Source organism: Tupaia chinensis, unplaced genomic scaffold (genome assembly GCF_000334495.1).
Source record: "Tupaia chinensis unplaced genomic scaffold, TupChi_1.0 Scaffold139943_1, whole genome shotgun sequence".
NCBI lineage: Eukaryota > Metazoa > Chordata > Mammalia > Scandentia > Tupaiidae > Tupaia > Tupaia belangeri.
In genome coordinates, this window is record NW_006199822.1 from 622,469 (window position 1) to 629,063 (window position 6,595).

Consider the following 6,595-nt stretch of genomic DNA (forward strand, 5'->3'; position numbering starts at 1 on the left):
CTCCAAAAAAAAAAAAAAAAACAAGAGATTGCCTGATTCTAGAACCATAAATAAAAGCCAATTATTTTTTTAAAAAAGATTTTTGCCATAGGGTGTGTGCACTTGCCAGATACAGAAAGAGAGAGGGAAAGTGAGAAGTCATCCCCCAGGGATGACTACATATTAATCCCTTCTTGGTCCTCCGTCATACATACCTGGTGTGACTTTGAAGCCACCAGGTCTGAGACTTGAACCCTGTTTGGCCATGTGGCAGCCCAGTGCCTTAACCACCACATAACCCACTGGCCTTTAGCCAACATGATTCTTAAACTAAATTCATTATAATTTTATCTTTTCACAAAGTCAAACTCAACAACAAACAATCTGATTAAAAAATGGGCAAAGGACTTGATAGACATTTCTCCAAAGATGATATATAAGTGAATAAAAATAATATAAAAGTATGTTCAACTTCACTAATCATTAGGGAACTGTAACTCAAAACCACAATAAAAAAAATCATGCCCATGAAGAAAGCTACAATCAATCAATCAATAGTTAAATAAATAAATAATAAAAGATAACAAGTGTTGGTGTGGGTATGGGGAAATTGGAACCCTGTGCTGACAGAAACGTACGATGGTGCGCCTGCCGTGAAAACAGTATAGCAGTTCCTCAAAATACTCAAAATAGAACTATCATATTATCCAGCAATCCCACTTCTGGGTAAATATCCCAAAACACTGAAAGCAGGATTTTGAGCAGTTATTTGTACACAATCATAGCAGCATTATTCACAACAGCCAACAGGTGGAGGCAACCCAAGTGCCCACGGATGGCTGGATAGATAAGCAAAATGTCTAAGTACAATGCAGTATCATTCAGCCTTAAAAAGGAAGGACATTCTGGCATACTACAGCACAGAGGACCCGAGAGATATTATGCTAAACGAAATAAAACAATCGCAAAAGGATAAATCCTTTACAATTCCACACATACCAGGTTTTTAAAGTAACCAAATTCACAGAGACAGCAAGTAGAATGGTGGCTACCAGGAGGTAGAAACAGGAGGAAATGAGAGGTTCTTGTTTACTGAGTCTAGAGTTTCAATTTTGTCCCAAGGAAAAGATCTAGAGATCTACTGCATCTATTGCACAACAGTGTGAATAGTCTTTGGAGAGGGTTATTTTTTTCTTTTTTGCTATAGGGCGCGTGTGCTCGCCAGACAGACAGAGAGAGACAGAGAGACAGAAAGCGAGAAATCACCCCCCAGGGGGGATGGCCACACCACAATCCCTTCTCCTCCATTCTCCTCTCCGGATCTTGGGCACGCACGCACACACGCCCAGCATGAGTTTTAAGCCACTGGGTCTGGGACGTGAACTACGGTCGACTACGTAGGAGTCCAGCGACATAGCCATTATGCTAACTGCTGGTCCCAACAGTGTGAATAGTCTTAACACTGCTGAAATGTACATTGAAACATGTGTAAGATGCTTAATTCTATGCTACTTACCACAATTAAAAATACAAAAGTTTTGAAAAAAGATCCATAACCTATTTAAACGTCTAATCTCGTTATTAACAAGATTAATAAGTGCAAATAAAATCAAGACACCAGCCCAGTTGAGGCAGCTCATGCTGGACACTACTACTCTGCAGGCTGAGGCCTCCCTCATGGCAGGCCTGGATTTGATTTCTGGACCACCCTAAAAGCCAAGTACAGTGACACATGCCTGTAATCCAAGCTGCTCAGGAGGCTGAGGGGGGGATCACAGCACAGTTTGACACCCCCCACACACACACAACACACCAACATGATACTCTATTTTTGTCTTTAAAGTTAGAAATTTCTGGCACAGTGGTATAATAGGACATTCTGCGAGGCTGACCCATATGGAAGGGTTCCAGGTCCACATCCAGAGGCCTCCCTGAATGCCCAAGCACACACAAAGCACACACAGAATGGTGATCAGGGGCTGGAGGGTGCGGGGGATGGACCATGGTTTGAAGACCCTGTTGGGTGTGCTGCTTCTCTGTCTCTTTCTTGTTCACAACAGAAATAAATAAATTTCCAAAAAATAAAAATAAAGTTAGAAATATGAAATCCACTGCTGGTAAGGATCATGAGAGATGAGAAATACTGTTGGTAGGAATGTTAGCTATTTCAGTATTTCTGAAAGACAATTTGGCCATATAGATTTTTTTCTTTTTTAAAGAATTATTTACTTCATTTTATTTATTATTATTATTATTATTAATTTGCTGTAGGGCATGTGCACTCACCAGAGAAAGACAGAAAAGTGAGAAAGTAAGCTGCCAGGTCCGAGATTCGAACCATGGTCGATCATGTGGGAGTCTAGTACCTTAACCACCACTTCACCTGCTAGCCCCAGCCATATATTTCGAAAGCCTTTTTTAATGGTTTATATTCTTTTTAAAAAAAGAATTATTTATTTATTTAATTCCATTTGTTATAATTATTTTTTTAATTTGATCAGAGAGCAACAGAGAGAGAGAGAAAGGGAAAGTGAGAAAGCAAGCCGCCAGGTCAGGGCCTCGAACTGCAGTCAGCCCTGTGGGAATCCAGACCTTTTAACCACCACCCCACCTACCAGCCCCAATTGTTTATATTCCTTAACTCAATCATTTTACCTCTGGGAATCCCACCTAAAAACTCAGTACACAGTAAAATATCTGTACATGAACAAATGTTCATAATGCAGTATTTTACAAAACAATCAAAGAAAATGTAAACCTAAATAGATTAGGAAAAATGAATTACACAACAGTTGCATAGTAGCCATTATAAATTACGTTACAGACAGATTTAAACAATTGGGACTGTTTAAGTATTGTTAAGTGATTTTTTTTTAAAGTGCATATTTATTTTTTCACTTGTTTATTTGGGAACTCTTGTCCACACACTACAAAATTAACAGTGGTCATTTCTGAGTGGTGGGATTATGACCTTTTTGTTTGTTTGTTTGACTTTGGTTTTGCTACATCGTACGTGTGCTCAAAGGAGAGAGACAGAGAGAAAGTGAGAAATCATCCCCCAGGGAGAGGAGCAGCCATGCTCCAATCCCTTCTCCATTCTTTTCTCAGGAAATGGAGCATGTACACACACACCCAGCACGATTTTCAAGCAGCCAGGTCCAGGACTCCAACCACAAAGTCATATGTAGAATCTAGCGCCTTTAACCGCCATGCCACCTGTTGGTCCTATGACTGATGTTTACATCCTTCTTGTCCAGATTTTCCCAAAAGATTACAGTACATTTGTTACTTTTAACATTAATTTAAAAACAAGTTTAAAAAAAAAAACCTAATGTGAGCAATCATTTTTATTCTCTCTCCCCTAAAAGCAAACTGAAGGGAAGTCAATTTCACCCTGTTTCATTTCCTTCTTCAATGTTCAGCTAGTTTCCTATTTAAACAGAAAAAAAAAAAAATCACCCATTTCTTACTTTCCTCACCCAAGGATATGCTACCAGTGGGATTATTTTCAACTCCAAAATTGTTTAGTGCCAGTTTTCTTCCTCACACCTGCTGCCCAGGCTGCCTATTTATAACCTTTGCACGGCAGGGAGCCCGTCTGTGACTGTGCTGGGCCCTCCCACGTCTCCTCTGGGGAAGTTCCCAGGTCAGGCCCTGCTCGGGCACAGATCAACAGGCAGGCCTGCTTATTTGGCCCTCCAGACACAGATGGATGGGCGTGGGACTCCAGGGACGCCAATGCACAGGCTGGGTGGGTGCCTCGGGCCCAGCCTAGCAGGAAGAGAAGAAAGGGCTGGCCAGGGTCTCCTCTCAGCACTCAGAGCAGGAAACGCTGCAGACTTGGCAGTTCTCTGGGAACTGTGGCTGGAAAGTGATGAAAGAAAAGCTGGAGAGAGAGTAACGTCACAGCCGGAGTTCTGAGGGATCAGAGGTAAAATGGAAGTCATGACGTAGAGAAGAGGTTTTATTTTTCATTTTTATTTTTTAGTTTGCTATAGGCCGTGTGTGCTTGCTGGAGATAGACAAAGTGAGAAAGCACCCCCCAGGAGATGACCACAACACAATCCCTTCTCCACTCTTCTCTTGGGATTTTGGGCACACACATACAAGCACCTAGCATGTTTTCCAAGCCACTGGGTCCGAAACGCGAATCATGCAGCCATGTGGGATCCAGCTGCCTTAATCACCACACCATCTTTAAAAAGATCTTTTTTTGGGGGGAGGGAGGGCGGTTTGCTATAGGGCGTGTGCGCTCGCCAGACAGAGAGAGAGAGACAGATAGATAGAAAGCGAGAAATCATTTCCCAGGGAGGATGGCCACGCCGCAATCCCTTCTCCTCCATTCTCCTCTTGGGATCTTGGGCACGCACGCACACGCGCCCGGCGTGACTTTAAGCCACCGGGTCTGGAATTTGAACCGTGGTCAACTACTTGGGAGTCCAGCGACATAGCCATTACGCTAACTGCTGGTCCCTTTAAAAAGATCTTAAAGACACACAGAGACCCACACCCCAGGACCTCCCTGAGCACGCCAGGGCCACGTGCTCATGCTTTTGATCCAGGTTAGCAGGGACTGGGGGCTGACTGTGGCATGGGGACCTTGTTGGGGGTATCTATCTCTCTCTCTCTCCCATGGGAAAAATAAATAAACTTTTTTTTTTCTTTAGAGATTTTTGCTATAGGGTGTATGTGCTCGCCAGAGAGAAGAAAGACAGAAAGAGAGAAATCACCCCCCATGTGGACAAGCACATCACAATCCTTTCCCCATTCTCTCAGGATTTGGGGCATATGGACACACACCTGGTGTGAGTTTCAAGTTGCAAGATCTGGGACTTGAATTGCAGTCAGCCACGTGAGAGTCTAGCACCTTAGCCACTACACCACCTGCTGACCCAATAAATAAATAAATTTGGGGGGGGGGGTTGAAGACCAAAGAGGGCCAGTCAATGATGTGGTGTTTAAGGAGGCTGGATCTTGCATAGCCAGCTGGGCAGTTCAGGTCCCAGGCTCACCTGCTTAAAAAACACTCAAAGTCTTGGGACCAACAGTTAGCGTAATGGCTATGTTGCTGGACTCCCACGTAGTTGACCGCGGTTTGTGTCCCGGACCCGGTGACTTGAAACTCATGCCGGGCGCATGTGCATGCATGCCCAAGATCCCGAGAGGAGAATGGAGGAGAAGGGATTGCGGTGTGGCTATCCCCCCTGGGGAGGGTGATTTCTTGCTTTCTGTCTCTCTGTCCCTCTCTGTCTGGCGCACGCGCCCTATAGCAAAAAAAAAAAAAAAACCTCTCAAAAAAACAAACAAACAAAAAAACTCAAAATCTTGAAAGGGAAAAGCATAAGAGAAGGAGCTGCAGCACGCTGCAGCACGATCACTCCACTATGGAGAGTGCTTTCTCAGTTCTCTCCCACTTCTGAGTCTCTCTCCAGCAGCATGCACACGCCCTCTGGCAAGTTAAAAATCAAAGAAAAAAGACCAAAGAAATTGGCTACAAGAAAAACTGGCTCCCGTTGCTAAAGTCCACTGGGCTGCCTGGGGCCAGCACCCTGAGTTCCATCTCTCCCAATAACTTCAATGTCTAGCATCTGGTCCCCATACAAAGGGACATTGCATTAAGCACCTCTTTACCAGAAGCAGCTTGAAGGAAACTCCACCAACTCCACAATATAAGGAGATCAGGGATTTACATTCTGAGATGGGCACACAAGCAAAAGGATTAAGTTGAACTCCTGTCTTATACAAAGTTTCACCCAAAGTGGCCCAGCCGCTATGGTGCACAGTTACACAAGTGCCCTGTGAGGCTGGAAGCCACATGGTTGACCATAGGTTCGGATCCCTTAGTTGGCTTGAAAACACAGCAGGTGCATGCACGGGTGCCCAGAACCCTGAGGAGCTGGAGGGCTGGGAAAGGGGATCGCAGCATTTTGAGAACATGTTAAGAGAACCCCCTTTGCATGCACTAACATTAAAAAAAAAAAAAGACTAAAAATGGACCATAAACTTAAATGTAAGAACAAACACTATGAAACTCTTAGAAGAAAACATGGTAGTATACCCACTGGGCAGTTGGGAAAACCATGACACATTTGTGCATAGAAAAATACCTCACAACGTTCCCAGCAACTTAATACATGGCCTTGGATTTAGCAAAGGATTCTTAGATGATGCCAAAAGCATAAGCTATTCCAACCACAAAATAGATCAATTTGACTTCATGAAAATTAAAAGCTTTTGTGAATATTCACAGCAGCATGATTCACAATAGCCAAAATGTATTGGTTTGTCAGAAAAGTCATGACGTATTTTTTCTGTTTTTCTATGCAAAAACGTATCATGACTTTTCAGGCAACCCAATGGAAACAACTCATACATTCACTAACAGACAAAATGTGGTACATCCACACAATGGAAGATTTTTTTTTTTAAGAGGTTTTTGCTATAGGATACGTGCGCTCGCCAGACAGAAAGAGAGAGACAGAGAGACAGAAAGCAAGAAATCACCCCCCAGGGGGGATGGCCATGCCGCAATCCCTTCTCCTCCATTCTCCTCTTGGGATCTTGAGCACGCACGCACACGCGCCCGGCGTGAGTTTTAAGCCACCAGGTCCAGGAC

The 6,595-nt window shown here is 43.6% G+C and overlaps 1 protein-coding gene across 3 annotated transcripts in view; it reads right to left on the reverse strand.

Moving 5' to 3' along the window:
* Nucleotides 1-6,595, reverse strand: part of SNX10 (sorting nexin 10) — a 106,136-nt gene that overhangs the window by 63,391 nt on the left and 36,150 nt on the right. Inside the window, exon 1 of one of the 3 annotated variants that reach the window (XM_027765932.1) lies at nucleotides 979-1,030. The exons of the other annotated variants lie outside the window; for them this stretch is intronic. The gene's annotated coding sequence lies outside the window, so the exon portion shown is untranslated. Of the gene's footprint in view, nucleotides 1-978; nucleotides 1,031-6,595 lie in introns of those variants that run through there. 3 annotated transcript variants of the gene reach the window in all.